General features: G+C 37.0%; 1 pseudogene; it reads right to left on the minus strand.

Moving 5' to 3' along the window:
• LOC113702884 (ubiquitin-conjugating enzyme E2 20-like) overlaps window positions 1–13,630 on the minus strand; it is a 198,893-nt pseudogene extending 185,263 nt beyond the window's left edge.
• Window positions 13,631–13,851: the final 221 nt, after the last annotated feature.

The raw sequence follows: 13,851 nt of genomic DNA on the forward strand, positions 1-13,851 counted from the left end.
ACTGCTGCTAGGAGCAAATCTTTTCTTGGCCTGAAAAGATTTCACTTGAGCCCTAGCTACTTCCACTCTCTGGGTTTTCTCGACGGCATCCGCGAAAGTATCTATCCTCACGGCAGCTAAACCTTCCTGCACTTCTACATTCAAACTCTGCACAAACCTTCTGACTCGCCTTTGCTCCGTGGCTACCAATTCGAGAGCAAATCGAGATAGCTTGGTGAAGTGGATTTCATACTCGGCGACACTCATCGCCCCCTGCTTACATTTTATGAAATCATCCTCCCTCTTTTCTTGGATGAGCGGTGGAAGAAATTTGACATTGAACTCCCTTGTGAAGTTTGCCCAAGTTCTTGGAGTATGATTCCTGTCCCAGTTAGTCCTAACCAGATTCCACCAGGAACGAGCAGCTCCCTCAAACTGGAATGCGGCAAAAGTTACCTGCCGCTCTTCCGGGTAGTTCAAAGCTGCGAAGATGTCAGAGATTCTCTCCCACCATCCCTCAGTTATTTCAGGTTCAGATCCTCCGTAGAACTTAGGAGGTCCAAACTTTAGAAACCTCTCCAGTGCCCGGTCGTCGGAATCGGCGGGACCTCCTGGATGACGCACTGGTCCAGCAGCTTGGTGTTCAGTCAAGCGCTCTAGGACGTCAGTGATACGGTTAATAGCGGTGGTCACTCCGTCTCCGGCCCCTCCCTCTTGCCCTTGGTCTGGATTGACCTCGGGCTCTCTATCTCTACCAGCTTCCGGGTGTTGTCTAGTGGGTCTCCCACGGCCCCTTCCTATCACTTGGCGATCCATGGTTTAGTTATGCCTAATATGGAAAGAATACGACAATTAGGAAAATTGTTTGCTTATTCATAACTGTTGTTATTCCTTTTGTAGCTAAAATCAACTTTAAAATAGAGAGAAGAGGAGATAAAGCATTAATCATATATTCATGCGTGAAATTCATACAGATAGCAAGTTGGGACAGTTCCAAAAGTAAGGCACATAACTAGTAAAAATACATACAAATAATCTCTTAAACAAAAATTAGGGATATGGTGCCTCGGAAACAAGTCATCTACCTAGACAAAACTTGATGATCTAGCTAATGTTCCCCTATTCTAACCCTACATAACCAATATGGTCGAGTCGATCCAAGCCTAACCCTCAGCAGGGCTATCAGGAGCTACGTCCTCCTCCGGATTCTCCTCCGGGTCCTCCTCTGGATCCTCCTCCGAATCTTCCTCCGGGTCCTCCTGCTCGACACTCTGAAGGATACTCGTGGCCTCATCTATCATCATCGCGGCATCAGCCCTGATACCGACGCTCCTATCACGTATCCTTTCGGCCAGTCGGGTCACCCTCGCTCTCTGACGCGCTATCTCTACGCGAGCAGCCTCCAGCCTAGCATGCTCCGCTGCTACCCTCTGCTCTAGCTCCGCTATGCGGTCGAACTGAGTGTCCACCATGATACTCAGCTCCTCTACGTCCCGAGACAAAGTGAAGTTAGCATCCCTCAGCTGGCGACGCTCATCATCCAGGGATAGTACTAGCTCATTGGGGTAGGCATAAGTAGCCCTACACTGACACCGAGGATGCCTGTCAGTTGGGATGTAACGTATATGAGCTCCTCCACCTCGTGGCCTATAAGAGATGGACCTAAGAGGCTCTATATGTCCATCAGACGCCCCAATACCATTAGCGTGTCCATTACCATTCTCCATAACTGCAAAAGAATTAAAACTTAGGGGTTAGAACTCAAATAACTAATCGAATCGGTATTACTTAGGATATATCTAATGATCTCGATTCTTACTTCTGAAAAGTTCGGGGTTTCTAACTCGTATAGTATATCTCTCAAATAACTTTTCTAACCTAGGCTCTGATACCACCTGTGGCGACCCCACTTCCCCCTAAGGCGAACCAAAGGGTTGGCGGGCCGTCTGCCCAACTCTCGCCAGGACTCACGCAAGCATTCTAACCTAAATCCTTCCGACGATTATCCTAGGCTATTACAATAACGATTCTTCCGAAAGTAAATCGATTTCTATCACCACATTAGCTTCAAAGATAACAGCATATAAATTAGCCAATCGACGGCTCTTAAATACTCCACGCGTCACTCGCAAGGGTTAAGGACATACTACACCCATACAAACATACAAATTGAGTATTAGAATTAGAGATTACACTTTTTCAGCTTCAAGTGGCAATCCAAAATGAAAAATACAATGCTTAGCTTAGAATTCATTACAAACCGAAAATTACATTCAAACTGTTCAAGTACAACCATAGGAAAATATAAGCTGCTCAAATACTTTCAAACTCCTCATCCTGTAAGGAAAACAAATAAACATGGGGTGAATTAAAGCTCAGAGGTGCCCCAAATCATGCAGTCACGTAAATCAAACAACGAGTAATAACTTAAACAAATTTAGCAACTAGGAAAGCGTATAACAGCACAAGGTAGGATACAGGGGCTCTCAGGAGCCATTTTCCTCGCTTGGTCACCATTCATCGTAGTTGACCCTCCGTCAACTCTCACTACCTACAATCCATGTAGAGCATCTCATTTTGATACCTAATCCGTCACCATTCATACCCCGGTCCCGGGCCCGCTCGCCGACTAAGGACGTAGTATACTCGAGATATACTCGTCATGGTAGTTGGATACAGGAGTCGAGGGGTTCACCCAACGACGCAACTACATTTAGATTTATGGTAGTTAGATTCATGCGTCGAGAGATTCACCCAACGACGTAACTACTTTTAGATTTAAGGTAGTTAGATTCATGCGTCGAGGGATTCACCCAACGACGTAACTACTTTTAGATTCAAGGATTCAGGAGGAAAATATTTTTGCACAAGTCACCACTCGAACGGCTAGTGCGATAAAGTACACACAGCTCATTTCGATGGATCAAAATCGGATTTGCAAATTGCCACATACCGAGTCAAGAAAGCACTTTAAACAGGTAAGTATAGAACAGACAGGGACACTCACCCAGAGTGAAGTTCAGATGTCAAGTTGGGAATCGAATTCCGCGTCCTCGCAATATCCTAGAATACCAAATTTTGAATCTATAAGTTGTCTATTCGAATTTTAAACTTATTCGTGAAGGAATTTATTTACTATAATACTAGTTTACTTTCTCAAGAAATTTCAAAAGTCTATTTAGATTGAAGCTTGACAAAAGTAAAATGTTCCTTATTTTTATCCTTAGAAGAGGGTAACTAGTATTATTTGCTAGAAACAAGTCAACAAGCTTCTCAATATCAAAGTTAGAAGGTTACTTTGAACATTTCTCTAAAGTTACGGTTTTTGCAAAAATTATAAAATCATTCCAATGGCCAAGGGCTTTATCAATCATTAGCCCCTAGCACCCAACCAGTAATTCTTGTAGCAACCAAGCTAACATTTCAAATGTTTAAATTTACTAACAGGTATTTAAAACCAAAGACCAAATTTGCAGCAGCCTCTTACTCAAGTATTTGATCCAAAGCCAAGAAATTCCATCCATAATATCACATTGTCACCCCAAAATTCAAATGCATGACCATCTCAAGGTATTATAAAGCGAATTCAATAGTAATACAATTTTTCCAAAGCCCCAAAATATATAAAGAAATCAATACGTAATTCTTTATCAAACGCGACTAAGGCTGGAAAATTTTCCAGTTTATATCCATAGCTACACTTCATTATTTCCAAATCAAACTCCCAAGATATCAAATGATTTATTGCCAAACAGCCTTCACAGATTACGTGCACATTTTGACATGCATTTCGAGTTCCTAACACCTCAAGGAACAATTCCAGGAACCACTTAAAAAAAAATTTCCAAAGTCAAACTGAAAATTCTGGTTCATCCCCCCCGACTATCACTACTCTTCCAGCACTTAGAGTTTTATAAATGCAACTTTTCCTTGGTTAAATCATGGTTTCTAGATTCTCAAGTTCATCACGTGAACCTATGGCCAACTACTTAGCATTTCTGGTTCCATAATCAAATTCGAGCAACATGATTAAGCATCCCAAAGAAAATTCAAGAATCTGTCCAGCAATAACAATGGTTCTTAAAACAGGATTTTCTTTGGTTAGAACCGAATTTTTGGTACTCTATTAGAACTTGAAAACACGTAGCTAGCTAGTAAAGGTTTCCAAATCAAATCCAGATTCATACTACAATTGTACTCATCTAATACAAATCCAGAAATTGTAACAACTAGTCTCGGATGATCATTCATGAAACAGTTTTTCTGTTTTCATTTTATTCTCTTGGTTAGCCGAGCTACTAGACCTCATGCAAGCTTCAATCAACATGTTGTTAACTGGTTAATCGCATTTATTCACTCAAATCATCACCATAAGACAGATTGAAAATTATATTTCAGATTCAAGATCTCGGAAATTTTCAGTTCACTAGAATTCCAATTCACAAAACCAGAATTTTCCAAGTCCCTAGTTTCATTGCCTAATCGTGTAACTCAACACGCAGGCCCTTAAGCATTTTATCTTCACTTGGGTAGTTAAGATTATAACCACAGCTCGTCAAAATTAGGCAAATTAAGCAAATCATTTCTTAACCAGTCACGGCAGAAATTTTCTCCCTCAAAACAGAATTTCCTAAGTTCCTTAATTCATAAATCAACTTCATAGATTTAACATGCAGGGTCCTAAACATCTTAGTCATGAAGTTTTACTCGGCTAATTACACTTGAGTGCTCAGGTTGTCACAGGAAAACAGAATTTCAGTTGCATTTCCAAACCATTCTCTCGGCAGAATCATTTTCATCAAAACAGAATTTTCTAAGCTCCTTAGTTCATCATCCAATATTTTCTTCAGTTGAAGCCTTTTATTTTGCTCTTAATTCTCACATGCACAATTGCTGAGTTAATTAGCTAACATGTCAGTCCAGAAATCAGCTCGGCAGCAGCAAAATATATTCAGAATTCCAGAACTTTGTGCAACTACACTCGGATGAGCTTGCATGAAGAATTCTGTTTCATATCTTATTTTCCAGTGTAATTCGGCTAGTTAAATTCATGCATGATTTTATCATCTTGTTTTCAGGTGATTAATACACAAATGCAACCATTGATCATCCCACAAATAACAATTTAAAACTACAACATCCCAGCTCAAACTCACGGCAGTACCACTTTCTCTTCCAAACCAGTTTCTGGTAGCTTAACATCAAATTATCACATGGCTAATTACATCATTCGAGCTTAAAGTCCTCACATGCAAGTTCAAAGCTTGCTTATACTACCTCTGGTTAACCATTTTACAGTCCAGAAATTTACCTCTCAAGATGCTCACTCACTCGACAGGATGCTGAAGTCTATCCCTCCCTCTCTCGGCTCTTCTCCTCACGCACAGGTAAGTTGGTTCTGGTTGGATTGTAGTGGGTGCAGCTGGTGATGGTGGAAGCTGGATAGCAACCGGCTGAGCTTGGAGAATGCAGAGGAAAGTTTGCTCACAGTTTCTCCTTCTCTCCTCCCTCTTCGATACTTGCGGACAGAACCAGAAATGTAATTCGCAGCTCACAGCTTCCTCCCTCACTCTCGGCTATATGGTGCAGCTCACCTTCCTTCACTCTCGGTCGATGATAACAATGTGGAGGTGGAGTGTTGGTGAGGATCAAGTGTGCAGATGGTGAAGAAGAGCATTGGCCGGATGGAGAGGTGCAATATTATTATGTCCGAGGGAGTGTTTGGCGGTGCGTGGAATGGTTATGGTCGTGGGTAATTTTGTGACATTGTGAGGGGTAGTTTAGTCTTTTCACTTCTCCTCCTATTACCCACTTAAGTCCTTGGTTCTAACTTAGCTCCACAAATTGTCCCCAAATGTGATTTGACCGCCTAATTCTTCGCTAATCTTGCAAGGCTTTGATTATCGAAATTTTTTTTTTTACATCTTAAGTATGTTTAGAGTACTTGTATTGTTTTTATCTAGAATTTATCGGTTGCATAAAAAAATATTAAGATTTCTAACTACGATTATCCTTATTCGAAATTAGAATTAGCTATGTAACAAAAATTAAGGCATTATTTTCAAGGAGTAAACTTAATATAACTCAAGAATTATTAACTTAGTGTAGCAAAGCTAAGTGCTTTAATAGTTAGCACCGTTGTATTATTTTGCGCACGAAAATTATTTTTATTTACTTATTTAAAACAAATGAAATAATGTTGTAGATTAGAGTAAGAACTACGAATGAAATATGCACTAGTATATAAAAGCGAGTGAAAGTAATACTAGAAAAAAAATTAAGGAATACGAATGCTATATAAAAGTGAAATTGAAGTATGCGTTGGTATTTAACTGCAAAATTCAAGGTTCTCACAAACAATGTCAGCCTCATATGTGTGAGGAAAAGTTTTGCAGGGAATATTTGGAATAAGGTAACCAAAATTTTATCCTTTCTGCTGAATCTTTTAAATTCTTTTGATATACATGTCGTTAGTTCTAGAATTGATTTTGGTGTTAGTGTGTATTTAGTGATACTAATTTGGTTTGGTGATAAATTTCATTCATTTATGTATTTGGTTATATATATGATTGTCCGATTTCTAGGAATATTTGATTCATTTGGTAGTAGTTTGACCTTTGTACTGCTGATTTATTATGGTGATAAAGTTGATTCATTTATGCGATCATGTGATAATTGATTTTGGTAGTTTGATCTTCTGCTATGAAACTTATAGTTTGTCTTAAACTTATGTTTGATAATATGTTTATTTTCTCTTACATTCTGCTAAACTTATAGTAATTGAGTAGTCTATAGTGTTTCAATAGAATTCGTTAAAGCTTTCATTCCTAACTTTCTTAACAAAGCATTAGAATTCAACCAAAATTTAGATACATACTTTATCAGTATTGCACTACAAATTATGCCACATAAATAGTTCCAAAATTCGATTGAAGTTGGAGTTGTTTTATCACCAATTGACTAAAACTATAGCAAATTTAGTACTGCAAAAAAATTATACGGACAAACATATTCTTATCATTTGAAAATCCTTGTAAATACTTTATTACAATTTTAACAAAAACAAAGCTCCCAAAGTAGTTTAAAAAGGATCTTAATTTATACAAGTTAATAACTTCAATTTCTAATAATTTGTAAAATCTTTGCCTACTTAATTTATTAGCTATTGCAACAAATGAAATGATTGTTAGACGTTATCATATAGTAGCATTGACAAAATTGACCAAAACTCATTCTTATATAATATAAGGACATCTAGGTATTTTTGGAATGAGGGATTATTTTGCAATCGTTAGTGCATTAGGTACAACTTATATGAGCATATGTGTTGGTGTAATTATTGAAATGGTGTCATAGTGCAATAAAAATAAAGAGATGTTGCAGCTATTCATTCAATTGTCTGAAACAACTCATAATAATACCAATGTATGAGTTCTCATGTCTGAATCCCTTATCTTTGAAATAGCTTCCACACCAGCAATATACTATCACTATTTACATCTCAATTAAACAGCCAAAAACATAGGTATTATCCATGCATTTCCTTCTACTTATATTAAGTAGGATTCGGCTAATATGCATTATTATCTACAACAGTTTTGTTACTATTACTTAATATGCGTTGTTATTATACTCTTATCTTCAATCACTTGCTCACCTTGCAAAAATATTGATGATATGTACCGATAGGTTCTTGATAAAAAATAACTTGGTCAATATGGAAATAATTTCACTTCAACCACTAAAAAATTATCTTTAGTCACAGGCATCAAATACCCGCGCATAGTCTTTGTTATACGACAAAGAAAACCGCAAGAAAAGTACGAGCAACAAATGGCATGAAATCAAGGATCAATAATGCAGAACGAGGACGTGGAAGTCGATAATTTCATTCTGGGTGGTATCATTGTAAGTATAGATTATTGCTGTAACTATTCCACGGGCCAATCGAAAAGCCCCAGAACCACCTACTATTGCCATCTCCTTGTACTTCTGGAAGAAGGGATAATCACCTAGAACGCTAAGGGCGCTACCATTGAACTTGCCATCGTTGAATGCCAAGTTCATGATGACAATTTGGGAAGCATCTTCCTCTTTCGAAGCCGAACTGGTTATGCCATGGGCGTGACTGATGATCTTGGAACTGGGCTCAGGTCCCAGTGTCATCGGGTCATCGAAGACATAGGTTGGCCCGAACATCGTGGGTGATTTGCTTTTTTATTACCAAAGCCTAAAGACTTTTAGGATAGTTTACTAACCTTCATCCACAGGAAATCACAAAAGTTGGTAACTTATGTGGTTCCTGAGGAGACTAATATCCTAACTCCAAACCTCCCAGACACCGATATGGGACTTGACTAGCCTATGCAGCTTAGCTGCTACAAAGGAATAAAGACCCCCCACTAAAGCCAGCATGACCACTTGAGCAATTAGTACAGATGTGGGGCTCTCTGCAGTTACCCTGTCATGAACATAAAAGTGAAGCTCTGCCAACTTCTCTTTTGCATGTTGAAGCTCTTTGAACCATTTTTAACTGCTTCAGGACTTTGATCAATGCTGCCATGATCTCTGCAGTTATCACATATAACAATAGTATGACTTGTTTGTTACACGGTCAACGTTTGTATTATTTTTGCAGGGACTTATTTTATAAGACGATGAAGACTTTATTAGAGAACAAAGGTTGATATGATTCATGACTAATGTGATTAACATAACTTTTTTCATGCGGTAAACTATTTTAGTTTAATATTTTATAAACTAATAATAGGTTTGAATGCATGTCACTTGTATAAAAATTAAAATGAAATTAATGAAATTTAAAAAAATTATACATAGTGCAATTTCTTTTAGTTTAGGACAAAATAAAATAAAAAAAAGACCTTGTGCTAGTTGAGTAAAAAAGGGCATCAATGTATAGGAAATTTATTAAACCAGCCCTCACTATTATCCACCAAGTGACAAATGTATACGGTAAACTATTTTAGTTTAATATTTTATAAACTAATAATAGGTTTGAATGCATGTCACGTATATAAAATTTAAAATGAAATTAATTTTCATGCATCCGGACCCGTTAATGTATAGTTAGTGCTAAGAAATATAAATTCAATTCTTTTTCGCTTAATTATCTGCTAATTATGCTTCTTAAGATGCCATCAAATTGGAAAATAAAAAAAATTATACATGGTGCAATTTCTTTTAGTTTAGGACAAAATAAAGTAAAAAAAAAAAAAAAGGCCCTGTGCTAGTTAAGTCCTTGTTCCCTGCAGTGGTAAAAAAAAAAGAACTGAACTGGGCCCGCCCAATACTGTATCGAAAAACTGAACTGGATCAAAGCATCTCCCCTGCCTTTTCTCCAACCCTTTCCTCTTGCAGCCAACTTTCTTCCTCCAACAGGGGAGGAGGGCCATCCCTCTAATTTCTTTCTTCTTTTCTTAAGTTTTGTTTAATAGAAGTGTTCTCTCTCTCTCTCCTAAATTTCTTAGTGACAGGAGTTTTGTTCTCTCCTTAGATTTCTTTTTTGAAAGTTTTGAATTTTTTTTTGATACGTTTCTTATTAGATCTGAAATTTCTAAAATTTATTTTGTCAGATCTAAAATTCTCAAATCTAACTTTCTCTATGGGCCAAGTTTGTTTAACATCAAATCTGACAGTTCAAGACGTAGGCAGAATAGTGCCATGCATAGAATGGACCTGCAGTAGTGATTCATCTGATATAAAAACATTTTGGGTTATTTCATGGTGGTATCTTTTAATTTTCAGATCTATTCCTAATTTTTTATATCTATTATATCAGATCTATTATTCTTAATGCAGATTATGACAATGGATTGTGAAATTTTTTTTAAAAAAATGATAAAATGGGCACTTTAAAAAAATTTAATTGTTTTTAAGAAATTGGTAAACAAGAACTTTTAAAGCTGTTTTCCATAAAAGTTAGAATAATTTGTTACCAAATCAACGCCAAATATCTTTCTTGTTATCTTTCTTTCTTTTTTTTTTTTTTTGTTTCGTTTCAAACTAAAAAAAAAAACTGAAAGTGGTAAACTTTTCAAAACTTAATTAAATTAAGAAAAAACTATACAAATAGCCCTTTACGGATTGAATTTATAGTTATTTACTCACTCACTTATAAAATGATACAAATTTGTCCCTCACATATACAAATTACACCATTTTAGTCTCAAAACCCATTTTATATTTGAGGTTCATTTCAAGTTGACAGTTTGATATGCATTTGAGGTAATATTTGACTTTTTCTTTCATTTATATCAAGAGGAGGGGGTGCAAACGTCATTTCCTATTGTCATCAAATAGATAATAATAACCATTAGGTGGAATCTAAAACACTGGAGAATCCATTAACGATTGTTGAAAATTACAACATTTTCTATATGGCCTGGAAAGATTTGGGATTGCAGCATGACCTGCAATTACATCACCACAACTCTGCTGGAGGGTTCCGAATTCCAAACTTATTTATTCAAAGTCAAACGATCTTTTTGGTCACGAGATCACCAATACAAATAACCAATGAATTAAACAAGCAGCATACAAAGCCCTAGGACAGCAAAATTTGATTATGGAATCGCCACTCATCTGTACATTCATCAACAGAGTCAAGGAAAGGGATTCAACCAAATAAGGAGCCAACAACAGAGAACAAAAACATTGCTAAATGGAAGCATGAATGGAAGATTAAAAGAGATCAGAGATCCTACCATCAAGGCCATCAGCTCAGATTGCAACCTGTATTAACGAGGAAAAAAAGTTCAAACATCAGTTACATAAACAACTCCTTTATACATAAAAACCCTTTCTTGGACGTATTCTGCCCATTTTAAGACATCAAATTGACAATTTTTCATAACCAACTAGACTAATTAGGCTTTAGATTTCAGAATTGAAAAGGTTTGATATCAAAAAATTGAGGATCTTAGCTAAATCAAAGAAAACACATTTAGAAATATGTCAACCGTTTTATTTCTTTCACCTAATACCCGTGTCCAGAAATCAATTCGAAACAAAAACCACAAATTCAGACACCAAGTCCCCTAAATTAACTCTAAGAGAAACAAAGGGGATCAAAACCCTAATATCCCAAATCAAGAAATTCAAAATTTCTTTACACACGTATTCAAAAAATAAAAACCCTAAAATTTATTTTTAAAAAATGTACCTCTTGAGAACAGATTGAGTATCAACGTTCTTTGCAGATTGCACTGGCTGCTTGGATGACGTCATCACCGTACCAGCGGCCGGGGTGCTGCTGTTATTGCTGCTTTCGCTGTTCATGGTGGTAGTCATCCCTTCTTCCTTGATTCCTTACTTTTCACCCCTCAAAAAATTCAACCTCTCAACGTTTAAACAAGAATCAAAATAAAGGGTTCCAAAAATTCTGAACAAATCAAACCGGAATTTCGAGAAATCTCGTCAAAGAATAAGAAGAGGCTAGTGAGGATTAAAGGGCTGCCTGCTTCTTCTGATGATGATGAATTATTGTATTGATTCTTGTTTAGAGAGAGAAAGTGACAGAGAGATTGGATTGATGCAGAAAAAAATTGTGTGAAGAGATGTTTATAAATGTGAGAGTTTGTCTGAGTTTTCATAAGAATCCAAAAAACATTTTGAACGTTAAAAGAGCTGCAATCTGCCGTAGAATCCAAAATATTTTTTTTTATCATTTTTTGGAATCTAATTCTTGGATTGGTTGTGTAAGTAAAACTTGTAGAAATGGGACCCATATATTGCAAATTAGGAGTCTGGTAGATAATCATAACGCAAATGACACAAATGTGAGTAAATTGTGTGAGTTTTCTGTTCATATAATAATATCTCCATAAAATGGAAAAATTGAGCACATCCTCTGCCTTCTCAGTCTAAATATATAATGGGGACAAAAATGCAACGTCAAACTGTTGTCCTAAATTTGAAGAAAAAGGAGAAATTTTGGTGACCAAATTTATTTTGATCAAAACATTTATGACCGCTTTAGTGCACAAAGTGACTTTTGAGGTCTATCTTATTCTTACCCATTGGATCAAACATCAAATGCCTCCACAAGTCTCCTGAACTGGGTTCCGAATTTCAAACTTATTTATTCATGATTTACAAAGTCAAAGGTTATCCGACCAGTGAGACCAGTGAGACTGTTGTTACCCAAGCCTAAATAATAGAGATCTTCCAAATGAAACAATGACCTTGGAATGCTTCCGGTGAAGTTATTGCTGTTGAGGTTGATGCGTTCCAAGCTTGGGTAATTCATCCAACAGTCTGGAATTTCTCCTGATAGAGAATTCTCCCGAAGATCCAGATACCAAAGAAATTGATTTTCATTCTTGACTTCACACAAAACGTGAGAGATGCCTCCTGAAAATAAATAGTTGGAAATTAAGTTCTAAATATGTCAATCAATGATAAATTACTTGGGTGTGTAGGCAATTGAATGTGTTTGATTGTTGTGTGCATATAAACCTTTTGACAGTTTTAGAGATATTTGAACTTTTACCATAAAATTAATTGTGAGAAAGTTTCATGTGGATCAATGATGGGTTGAATAACCAAGAGGGAATAACCATTGAATGTGTTTGACTATAATGCACATATAAACCTTTAACAATTTCAGAGATATTTGAACTCTTACCATGGAATTGATTGCGAGAAAGGTCTACGGTATCCAATGATGGGTTGAATAACTAAGGTGGAATGGTATCTGAAATTTCTGTGAAGGACAAGTTCAAATTCAAAAGGAATTTTTGTGACCGGATCCATGTAGGAAATTGGGGACCCAGCTTCCATGAGCCCAATCCAAGTACATGAAATTGGGCAGAGGAGTCCAACTTGCACTTACTTTTAAGGTCAAGGAGTTTCCAGATGCATCAAAATACGTTAAAGCTGTCAGATTATCTAGGTGGCTCTCACTCACAACGCCTTCTATTAAATTATCAGCAATTTAAAGCTCTTCAAGTTTGGAAAGCTGCCAAAGACTTTCAGGAAGAGTTCCAGTGAGTTTGTTCTAAGATACATCCAAGTGCTCCAAGGATGACAGTTTTCCTAAATTTGATGGAATTGAACCAGACAGAGCATTATTATGTAGCCAAAGTTCTTTGAGCTGGGTACAGTTGCCAACTGTGCTTGGAATTGGACCATTCAAGTGATTCCATTCAAGCTTGAGAGAAATGAGTTTGTTAAGATAAATAAGCTCGTTTGGTAGGGAACCATTCAGATGGTTGAAAGAAAGATCCAAATATTTGAGAGAAGTCAAGTTCCAAAGACCTCTGAGCAATGGGCCTTCAAACAAGTTATCACTTAAATCAAGGGAAGCAAGGGCAGTAAGACCGAAAATATATCTAGGGATGAGGCGTCCAAAATAATTTCTAGAAAGATCTAGGACAGTAAGAGAAGAAAAGTTGGCATGGAAGACAAATGTATCTCTGCCTAGTTGACAAGAGGACAGATATATCTCTACTAAAGAAGGGATCGTGTTAATCACCTCTAGCCAATTAGACGCTGTATTAAGGTTCACGCCACTCATGTCTAGGTGCTCCGGATTCGAGAGACCAACCAACCATTGCAGGTTATCAACTTGAAGATCGGACCCATCGCGTAAACTTGAAGATTGGCCTCCTAGCGAAACGTATTTTAGCGCAAGGTACATCTTCCTAAATTTGATGGAATTGAAGATAGAGCATTATCACTTAGCGCAAGGTGTTCTAGCTTGGTACAGTTGCCAACTGTGCTTGGAATTGGACCATTCAAGTGATTACCGCTTGCACCAAGTGTAATCAAGTCCTTCAATGTGAATACTTCACTTGGTAAAGAGGAGTTAAGGTTGTTATAAGACAGATCAAGATGTTGAAGGTTGGAAAT

The sequence above is a fragment of the Coffea arabica genome, chromosome 1e (genome assembly GCF_036785885.1).
Source record: "Coffea arabica cultivar ET-39 chromosome 1e, Coffea Arabica ET-39 HiFi, whole genome shotgun sequence".
Classification (NCBI taxonomy): Eukaryota; Viridiplantae; Streptophyta; class Magnoliopsida; order Gentianales; family Rubiaceae; genus Coffea; species Coffea arabica.